The 11,524-nt window shown below is 43.3% G+C and overlaps 1 pseudogene; it reads right to left on the reverse strand.

The window, feature by feature from the left end:
* Positions 1 to 5,186: 5,186 nt before the first annotated feature.
* On the reverse strand, positions 5,187 to 5,305 carry LOC134912813 (5S ribosomal RNA; annotated as a pseudogene).
* Positions 5,306 to 11,524: the final 6,219 nt, after the last annotated feature.

Consider the following 11,524-nt stretch of genomic DNA (forward strand, 5'->3'; position numbering starts at 1 on the left):
TTATGAGGGGGTTTTCCAGATAGATATACGTATATATATAGGCACTCAAAATTTTGAAAAAGTGCAAAAACAGATAAAAAGAGTGAGAGTGAGAGAGAGAATTAAAATATCACCACCACCAGCAGCAGCAGCAGCAGAAAGACTGGGCACCCAGAGCTGGGATATGTAGCAGCAGTTACCTGGAGGTCTTCATGTGGAGGGCGAGTTGTCTCTCCTGCCAGACGCCATAGGGTGTGCCACGGTTAGGGCCTCGGACTGTAATGCACAATCACTTGCAGACAGCGCTCCAGTGGAGGTGGGGAGAGCATTACAGGCCGCGGGTCACTAAGCCTAGGGGTGGGGTGGACTTTAAGCTGCTGCGCTGGCAGGGAGATGTGGAGTGGGCACGGACATTACTGCCCGCCGCGCAGCCTCACAGTAAACTCCGGCTGCGGGGGGGATCGGGCATTACACTCCGGAGGCTGCGGCAGCGGCGGAGGGGGTGGGGGGGGAGAGAGGGCACTTTGAATCTGGCGCCGACTGTGCGCCATTCACGGCTCCTGGACTGCCAGCTAATGAGAAGCTGCCGCTCGGCAGCTTCTCATTGGCTGGCGGTCTGCGAGCAGTGATTGGCTCACGGCAGATTTTAAAAAAGCCTTCCCTTCTTCTGATTGGTGCTGCAGCCGGTCCGCGAGCCGTGATTGGCTGGCGGCCGCTGCCACCTTTACAATGGAACAGGGACATGATGCTGTGGCCGGGCGGAGGCGGAACTGGTTCCGCCTGCAATTAGAGGTGATGGAACGCAGTTCCGCCCCGTTCCGGTCCACTTTAACCACTGGCCATAGGCAAAGAGAAAAAGAAGACTCTTGTGTCAGCGCATGCTTGAAATTGATTAGAAATGGTCAATACATGAACAGGGTTAAAACAAACATTTTATTGGGTATTATTTTAAAAAAAAAGGGGGGGGGTATATTAAGGTGTATCCAAAAAAATATACGTTATGGTAAGAACTTAGCATTGATTGGCTCCAAATGATCACAAGTTTTCTGGCCTCCCAGAATGCACCGGGCTCGTCTATATAATCCCGCCCACTGACTCAGTCAAATCAGTTGTTTCCAAAACATTTAGGCAGGAGCATTATGTAGAACCCTATTCAGGCGAAAAACACACATGCACACTCTTCCATGCAAGAGGGAAGAGTTTAGTGAGTATACAGATACAGATTCTCAAATCAGGTGCGTCAGGGTGGGATCCCTGTGGAAACCTGTGGACATAGGAGAAATACCGTTATCAACGGTAAGTTCTTACCATAACGAATATTTCTCTGGCAGGGTCCACAGGATATCAGCAGGATAACATTAGGACTTCACAAAGCAATTTTTAGTGGCGGGGATGTTCCTGATTAATCGGAGAACCTTACGCCCAAGTTGAGCATCCTGAGAGGCAAAGATATCCCAGGCATAATGTCTGATTGAATGTGTTTTTTGGAAGCCATGAGGCTGCCTTACATATCTGTTCTGCTCAAGCACAATATTGTGCTACGCATTAAAGACCTTCCTTACACGTAGAGTGAGCAGAGACATTAGCCGGGACAGGCAGATCAGCTTAAGAATATGCTTCTGAAATCGTCATTCGAAGCCATCTTGCTAGCGTCTGTTTAGTAGCAGGCCATCTCCTCTTGTGAAACAACCGTAGAGGACGAAAAGAGAATTTGTCTTTCTAATGGCACTGGTATAATCCATGTAGATACTTAATGCCTGGACTACGTCCATCGACGCATCTCCCGCAGAAAATCCAGATTTCTGAAAAACCGGGACCATAATATCTTCATTAAGGTGGAATATAGATCAACCCTTAGGAAGATACCCAGACCTAGTTCTGAGAACTACTTTATCTGGATAACATCAGAAAAGGAGATTAGCATGAAAGTGCTCCTAAATCTACATATCTGTTCTGCTCAAGCACAATATTGTGCTACGCATTAAAGACCTTCCTTACACGTAGAGTGAGCAGAGACATTAGCCGGGACAGGCAGATCAGCTTAAGAATATGCTTCTGAAATCGTCATTCGAAGCCATCTTGCTAGCGTCTGTTTAGTAGCAGGCCATCTCCTCTTGTGAAACAACCGTAGAGGACGAAAAGAGAATTTGTCTTTCTAATGGCACTGGTATAATCCATGTAGATACTTAATGCCTGGACTACGTCCATCGACGCATCTCCCGCAGAAAATCCAGATTTCTGAAAAACCGGGACCATAATATCTTCATTAAGGTGGAATATAGATCAACCCTTAGGAAGATACCCAGACCTAGTTCTGAGAACTACTTTATCTGGATAACATCAGAAAAGGAGATTAGCATGAAAGTGCTCCTAAATCTGACTCTCTTCTAGCTGATGCCATAGTCAGCCGAACAAGAACTTTAGCTGTCAACCATTTAAAATCCACTTCACTTAGTGGTTTAAACAGAGCAACTTGACAGGCTTTTGAGGACTAGATTTAGATTCCCTGACCCTGTAGCAGGAAAAGGGGAAAGTTGAATGCGCAGCATTCCCTGGGAAAAAGTGCACACATCCTGTAATTTGGCATTTTTCTTTCGGAACCATATAGTCAAATGCTGACACTTGTATTTCCAAGGAAGCCACCGATAAACCTTTATCTATTCCTGTTTAAAGGAATGGTAAAACCCTGGAAACTCTGCAAGATTTCGGGTCCATACCTCTTTTATTGTACTAATGAATATAAGCTTGCCATATTTGGTGAAAAATACGAGTCAAGGAAGTTTTTCCTTGCTCTGAGCATTTGTGAGAATCCTCTGGACCTCAGTATATAGATTTCAAAAGCCACGCCATCAAAACAGTTGAACCAGATATCTGTGATAATCAAGGTCCCTATCCTAGTCTGGGCCTAGAGGAAACAGAAAAGGTATTCAACATTTTCTGCGGATCTGTGTACCAACACCTTCTGGGCCAAGCCGTGGCTTATTAGGATCCCGGCATCTTTGTTGTATTTTCCTCACTATCCTGAGTAGCAGGATGATTTGAGAAACACATAAGAGAAATAAAATTCCCATTAAAAAGATATCCACAAAGATCACTTCCTTTATTCCTAACCCGATTATGGCTTTTGTTGTTCAGATGGGACACCATGAGAATTATCTCTGGCCAAGCCCATTTGTCTACCCGAGTCTGAAATGACTTTAGGGTGCAAAGCCCATTCATTTACCTGAATGGCGTGTCGACTGAGAAATCAGCTCTTCAGTTTAGGACTCCCAGAACAAACCCTGGCACCTTTCTTCTGTGGTCCATAATCCCGGAATCATAATTTTCCGGAAAATGGCCTCCATAGCCGTGAAGACTTGTATTTGTTGTCAGGATTTCCCCACCTGATATCCAAAAAAGAAAAAGGTATCCTCTGATCTAGATGGAATGTCTGTAGCCCCCAGGCTACTTCTTACCTTTTTTGCCAGTACCACGTACTTGTTTGTGTACTGTCCATCTGGCCCGTCTACCCCACCTGGTATTCACAGATGTTCTTGCGCTCGGAGAAGTTAACCAGGTACAACACTGCTTAACTTCCAACATCATTGAGATTGGACATATCCAGTGTGATGCGGCCTTAGATGGAGGAGATGCTGAAAAAGTTTTGAGTGGAATTATGCCAACTCCACCATGTGTATTGTTAACACCATCAAACCCATCATTCACATTGCTGCGTGAATCGATATTGTTTGACATTGTAACCACTCTCCTAGTTTTGCCTTGGATATCTTGTTCCGAGGTAACTACTTTCTGCAAACTCGATTTCAGTATAGCCCCACCGTGAGTTATGTTACGGAACCAGAGATGATCCCATTTACGAACCACCCGTGCCTCTGCAGACAAGTTATTTGTATGTTGTAGATGACACAGAACCTTTCCTGTGCTTGTGTCAGGATAGGAAGGTGGTCAAGGTATGCCAATTTTTCTTAACCTCTACTAACGGAGATAAATTGGCATAATCATTTTGGTATTCTGGGGCTCTGGCTAACCCAAAGGGTAAGGCCTAACTGCATTTTTGCTGAAGGATGGTAAACCTTGAGATAACACTTGTGGACAGTGTTATAGGAGCCTGAAGGTAAAATTCCTGACTTATCCAGGAATAACAGGTATTATATTGGCTCCTCACCCAACTATGGCGTTGCCTCCACGTGAACCGTGTTACCCAAATTTCTCTATTTTTGAAATTGATAATGGGGCGAGGGATTGTTTTTGACCCAGGTGGGAATAAACCCTTCATTGTGGATGGGTTACTGGAATGACTATTCCTGACAAAACATTTTCTGAATTGCTTCATGCAATTCCCTCGCCTACGCCTCTACCTGAGATGGGCTGAAACCGAATACTTTTTAGGAGAATGGTTCCAGAAAGGAAAGTATAACCTTACAGATACCACTTCTTGCACCCAGGCATCTATTTGTAGACTGCTATAAAATCTGTGCAAACTGAAGAAGTCGGCCCCTTATCCTTCTGGAATCCGCCAGAAGGAGACCCGCACCATCATACTGATGGCCTCTGGTTTGGAAGCTGGCCTCTGGTTGCCTTTGCTTCTTTGCCTTACCAAACTTATTGTATTAAGCCTGTTACGTTCCTTTATGACTGACAAGGTCGAACCAGACCCCTATATTTGGGGTATATGGGGAAGAGAGTCTGTTTCTGACTCCGGAATAACTGTTAATTCAAACAGAAACTTCCAGCCAAGGCAAAAATTTCCAGAACCTTCTTAGATTCTGAATCAGCTTCCCATGTACAGATGAAGGGTTTATGCTATAAGTCATGTTGTGCCTAGGCACAGAAACTAGTCAAGAAAACCGTGGACCCATCTGTACGTGAACCAAGCTGTTCTTGAACAGCGATTGTTATGCTGAGGCCCTAGAACACAGGTTCTCAAACTCAGTCCTCAGGACCCCACACAGTGCATGTTTTCCAGGTCTCCTCACAGAATCACAAGTGAAATAATTAGCTCCAGCTGTGGACCTTTTAAAATGTGTCAGTGAGTAATTAATACATCTGTGCACCTGCTGGGTTACTTGCAAAACATGCACTGTGTGGGGTCCTGAGGACCGAGTTTGAGAACCTATGCCCTAGAACATTAGTGTCCATATGAGCTATATGGGATTCTTACTCCCTTGCAGGTGCTGAAACCTGTTTTCCAGTTCCTCAGCACAATGTACCTACAGCACCTGGTATTTCAAGGTGGTCTCCCCTCCAAGAACTAACCAGGCCGAACACTGCTTAGCTTCCAAAATCTAATGAGATTGGGCCTATCCAGTGTGGTGTAGCCGTAGACTACAGGGTGAAGTCCTTGCTGTCCTTATGACTGCCCCAGACAAAATGGTCTTATTCTTTTGATGGCAGAGGCCCTATAGATTTTTGCATTATCAAATGATATGCTTATCTATTTTGGGAGGCACTTCCCTATTTAAAACAGTCCCTATCTTGAAAAAGATATTGGAATCCCATTTACTGGGCATTCTACTTTATTGGGTATAACCCAAACCTTTTTCCTGAATTCTGCCCTCGTGCAGAGACCCTTCTGGGACGTTTAAACCGAAGTGCCTTATTTTTACCCCAGGCTCTGCTGCCTCTATTGACAGACTAGCCTATTTTTGCTCTCATTTATTCAGCTAATTTATTTAGCTGATATCTTTTACCAGTTCTTTGTATGCTGAAGTAGAGTATATGGAGCTTTCATCGTCTGATGATTATCATGTGTAGCCTGTGAAGTCGATGATTTATTTACATTTGGTTCATCAGCTCGTCTTATTGAAGCCGCTGTTGGGGATACCACAATCAGTGAGCAGCATGTGTTAATAATGTAAGAATTAACATTTCAGCTAAACTGTACAAGGTCTGTGCAAACATCGCCTCAATGGGTCTATCTATACCTAATGTAAATCAGGAATGTGTTATGCTAAACAGCAAATAATTTTTACACATAACCATACCAAATTATAAAGGATAATACAGTTTTTGCCGAACAACAACATATAAGTGTTTGCTGCCCTTAGACATGATAAATACTCAACACTTTCACAGTGTACTACACAATTTTGTGACTGTAATCACTTTTCTCTAAAGTGATATGTGTGACCCTTCCCATGCACCTGCATTAAGGATCAGAAGTATCAACCGACAATCATTTACCACAGTATTGTACATAAAACTCATATGCAATAGGCACTAAAGTTAACTATTCATACTACAAAGGTAGATAGAAATTTAGTGCTGTATAACCCGTACTCAGTAGAGTGGGATACAGGGAGACTTACCCCACTTCCAGGATCGATCAATATGTTAGCGAACGTTGAGTGGATCCAGACGCTACTAGTGTACACTGCCGCTCCGGTCATCTTTTATGGACACAGACGCTCAGTGAACGATAGTGCATGCAGACGCTCCTGTCTGCGATCCAGTCTCTTAGTGGTAAACCTTAGTGTATACAGACTCAGTGGTATATGCTGCGACTGAGTGCCCTCATGTTAGCGTCTGAGACAGAAGTGAGGCAATCAGTTCATGGCGGGAGACGCACGGTAACTGGTCATGAACTGGGGGGGGGGGGCGACCAGGAGAGCGTCTGACTCCCGACTGCTGACATCAACCCTAGGGATCGCAGCCTCAACTAATCCTGGTGACTTATGATCCCTAAAGCCTAGCACTAGAGCACCCGTGGTGGCGGCGTGCCAGCTACTGTTTGGTAATCTCCTCCCAAAACAGTGCGGTTGTGTCTGTATTCCCCTTCTAAGCGGAACCGATGCCTTACCTTCTCCCCGTGCTCCAGCCACAGCCTGGTAACGTCTGCTGGATCTGCTAGTAACATCCGACACAGACGCCCGTCGAGACAGCACTTGTACCGTGGGTAAGCGTTGTTGCGACACGGTGGAGAGTTGTTGGAGCAACTCTTTCCAATATGCGTGTAAGACGCTGTTAGGAAAGATCACTCAAAAAACATAGTAAGACTATAAAAATAAATCAAATAAAGCTTAGGGCTGCCAAACACAGCAGCCCTGTGACCATGGTTCGGCTCCTGCAGCACCAAACAAAAAAACTGATTTGACTGAGTCAGTGGGCGGCATTATATGGATGAGCCCGGTGCATTCGGGGAGGCAAGAAAGCTGAGATTGTTTGGTGCCAATCCGCTGTCGCTCCATCATATCCCAATCCTGTGGATAACCTGTGGACCCTCCCGGAGAAAACAAACAACACAAAAAGACTACATATAGAATTAAGAATCTAGTGTCTATGGTCTGTCGAATAGTATAGATGGGCCAATGGTAATACTCTGTGCCTAACATTGATAGCAGATTCACCATTTGTATTCTCCTCTACTCACCTACTCATCTGACAAATATCTTTTGCATTTTGATTAATTCTGTTATGTGATCACCACTCAGATAACCTGTTGAGCCGATTTAGATATTTACATAATGTGTTGAATTTGATTATTATATTTCTATCCACACGATACCCGGGAGTTGCTAATAGACCAAACTGGTCGTGATTATAACATCTATTTTTGTCGAAGTATCATATGATGTGATAAGTATCATGTGATAAATTGTACAAATTCACTGACAGCTATACTATTTGACAGACCATAGACACTAGATTTTTAATTCTATATGTAGTTATTTTGGATCCACCTTAATAAACCCCCCCCTCCCTTTTTTTTAAATAATACACACGTGACAAAATAGTATGTGTGGCGTGCATTGGCGCTCAGAATTTAAAGATGCATCCCTAAAATGAATAGGGGTATGTTAATCCACAGATTTCAATGGACCAGATGGTTTATTCCCATAGATTAAAAATGTTTATTAAAACCAAAAAATGACTAACATTTGACATACATATAAAGTGCAATCCGTGACTTGGCAGCAGAGGCTAGTGAAAGTGACCGTGCAATTAGTAAACACAAGACCTCTCACCATGTGATGAAGCTGCGGTGGGCTAGCTTATATTTAAGCAGTATGGTCCTAGGCTGAAAGTAGCCCAGCACCACTGCAGTGGGTTTAATTCAGCATGTGAGTCCTTCCACTGGTATCACTGCTCCTCGTCCATTAAGTCCTCTGTCCAAAAACAACGCGTTTCGGTCACTATCCTGTGACCTTTTTCAAGTATTGAATAGAGGAACTTGTCATGAGTCCATATTTATACCCATTTACCTAATTAAAACATCTTATACATGTGATTACACACATCCGTGTCATTTCGAGCGCACTAGTCCGGAAATGATGCGATGTGCGTTCCAGTCGCGAGGAAAGTGACGCGTTCCGTGTTCCAGTCGCGCCGGAAGGGACGCGCTCCGTGTTCCCCCACCTTCCAAAGCCGGAGGTGACGTCCTATGCGTTCCAGCACCGGGCGGAAATCAACCATGCGTTCCATTGTGCCGCCGGAGTTCCCATTGTAAACATAACACTCGGTTTAATCCAGAACGGCTCCATTTAGATAATCCTTTTGGAGATAGACAAAAACACCCTCCGAGAAGTCCTCTTATTCAAAGTCCATAACGGAATATGTAGGTGGAACATTTCAACGGAGGCCATCTCCGCCATCTTGGTTAAGGGAAACATAGATTTCTTCTTTATTATTCAAGCGGTACTCCTTTCTGACCGGGGATTTTTTCCTTTTCAAAGATATTTATACTTTGTGGGAAAAAGGGACCCCATCTGACCAAACTACGTGGTACTTAGTATTCCCACTAGTCCATCCCTATTACCCGATAAGGGTCCCCCTTCCTTTGGAAATGTTGAATAGAATTTCCCACAGGAAATATGTTCATACATGCAGTTTCCATAATTTGTGTATATGAAAAAGAGAAAAACACAGTTTTAGAACAAACATAAAAGTATTATAATAAAAGTGCATCGTTAATCTAAAAACCATTGGGTGATAAACGCCCATTCGTATGGATTTCCACTGCGTTCAGAGGTTGTTTTCTCCGTCAAAAGGACTTTTCTATCTGTACTTCTCACTTATGCCTCTGCTCTCTCCAGTGTGGATTCTCCTTCATCTGTACTTCCAATACTTTGGAGTCTGTACAGTTCCTTTTTAAACGCTTATATTGGCCTACTGGGATATTCTCCAACCATTTCTGGTGGAAGGACTCACATGCTGAATTAAACCCACTGCGGTGGTGCTGGGCTACTTTCAGCCTAGGACCATACTGCTTAAATATAAGCTAGCCCACCGCAGCTTCATCACATGGTGAGAGATCTTGTGTTTACTAATTGCACGGTCACTTTCACTAGCCTCTGCTGCCAAGTCACGGATTGCACTTTATATGTATGTCAAATGTTAGTCATTTTTTGGTTTTAATAAACGGAGAAAACAACCTCTGAACGCAGTGGAAATCCATACGAATGGGCGTTTATCACCCAATATGGTGCACACCATAAAAAAATTGAAAGGATCTTCAAACAGAATTGGAGGATCCTGCAGGATGATCCAATTATTGGAGATATTATCCCCAAAAAAACAATGTTTATCTATAAAAAAGCTAAAACCCTTAAAGTTAGACTGGTGAAGAGTAGCCTTCCTGAGAACTCTCTGGTGAGAACATGTAACCAGGGTTTTCATAGATGTGGGGCATGTCTGATGTGTAGGACGACCACTAGAAAAGACATCCCTCGCAAAACTACAGAATTCACAGTGAATGGTAAAAAGTACAAAATTAGGGACTTCATAACCTGTCATTCCAGAAACATCATTTATTTGCTGGAATGCAGGTGCGGACAGATATATGTGGGAAAAACATCCAGACCCCTGAAAACCAGAATGGCGGAACATGTGTACAATATCCGCAAGGGTTTTTTTCGGAACATTTTAACAAAGTACATAAAAAATGCGAGGGTCATATTGTGAGATATCTGGGGATACAGCAAGTAAAATCTAATTGGAAGAATAGGGATCTTGATAAACGCCTTGCACAAAGCGAGATGCGCTGGATATTCGATTTAAATTCCTTGAGACCAAATGGTCATAATGTTGATTTCGAATTAAAATGGTTTTTAGATTAACGATGCACTTTTATTATAATACTTTTTTGTTTGTTCTAAAACTGTGTTTTTCTCTTTTTCATATACACAAATTATGGAAACTGCATGTATGAACATATTTCCTGTGGGAAATTCTATTCAACATTTCCAAAGGAAGGGGGACCCTTATCGGGTAATAGGGATGGACTAGTGGGAATACTAAGTACCACGTAGTTTGGTCAGATGGGGTCCCTTTTTCCTACAAAGTATAAATATCTTTGAAAAGGAAAAAATCCCCGGTCAGAAAGGAGTACCGCTTGAATAATAAAGAAGAAATCTATGTTTCCCTTAACCAAGATGGCGGAGATGGCCTCCGTTGAAATGTTCCACCTACATATTCCGTTATGGACTTTGAATAAGAGGACTTCTCGGAGGGTGTTTTTGTCTATCTCCAAAAGGATTATCTAAATGGAGCCGTTCGGGATTAAACCGAGTGTTATGTTTACAATGGGAACTCCGGCGGCACAATGGAACGCATAGTTGATTTCCGCCCGGTGCTGGAACGCATAGGACGTCACCTCCGGCTTTGGAAGGTGGGGGAACGTGGAGCGCGTCACTTCCGGCGTGACTGGAACACGGAGCGCGTCACTTTCCTCGCGACTGGAACGCACATCGCATCATTTCCGGACTAGTGCGCTCGAAATGACGCGGATGTGTGTAATCACATGTGTAAGATGTTTTAATTAGGTAAATGGGTATAAATATGGACTCATGACAAGTTCCTCTATTCAATACTTGAAAAAGGTCACAGGATAGTGACCGAAACGCGTTGTTTTTGGACAGAGGACTTAATGGACGAGGAGCAGTGATACCAGTGGAAGGACTCACATGCTGAATTAAACCCACTGCGGTGGTGCTGGGCTACTTTCAGTCTAGGACCATACTGCTTAAATATAAGCTAGCCCACCGCAGCTTCATCACATGGTGAGAGATCTTGTGTTTACTAATTGCACGGTCACTTTCACTAGCCTCTGCTGCCAAGTCACGGATTGCTCTTTATATGTATGTCAAATGTTAGTCATTTTTTGGTTTTAATAAACATTTTTAATCTATGGGAATAAACCATCTGGTCCATTGAAATCTGTGGATTAACATACCCCTATTCATTTTAGGGATGCATCTTTAAATTCTGAGCGCCAATGCACGCCGCACATACTATTTTGTCACGTGTGAATTTCAGGGATTTTATGTGTTTTTCCCTTCATGTGTAGTAGTAAGGCTGCCTAGAGTTTTTCTTTGCGCATTTACTGTCGTTTGTACACCTTTTTCTGATTCATCATTAAATAATACCCAATAAAATGTTTGTTTTAACCCTGTTCATGTATTAACCATTTCTAATCAATTTCAAGACTGCACCCACACAAGTGTATTCTTTTTCTCTTTGCCTATATAATTTACACACTGACTCTGGGCGCACCCCCAATTTGACAAAATCGGGATACTCCCTGTATTGTCCATTGTTGGTCTCAATA

This window comes from Pseudophryne corroboree, chromosome 4 (genome assembly GCF_028390025.1).
Source record: "Pseudophryne corroboree isolate aPseCor3 chromosome 4, aPseCor3.hap2, whole genome shotgun sequence".
In the NCBI taxonomy this organism is placed as follows: Eukaryota; Metazoa; Chordata; class Amphibia; order Anura; family Myobatrachidae; genus Pseudophryne; species Pseudophryne corroboree.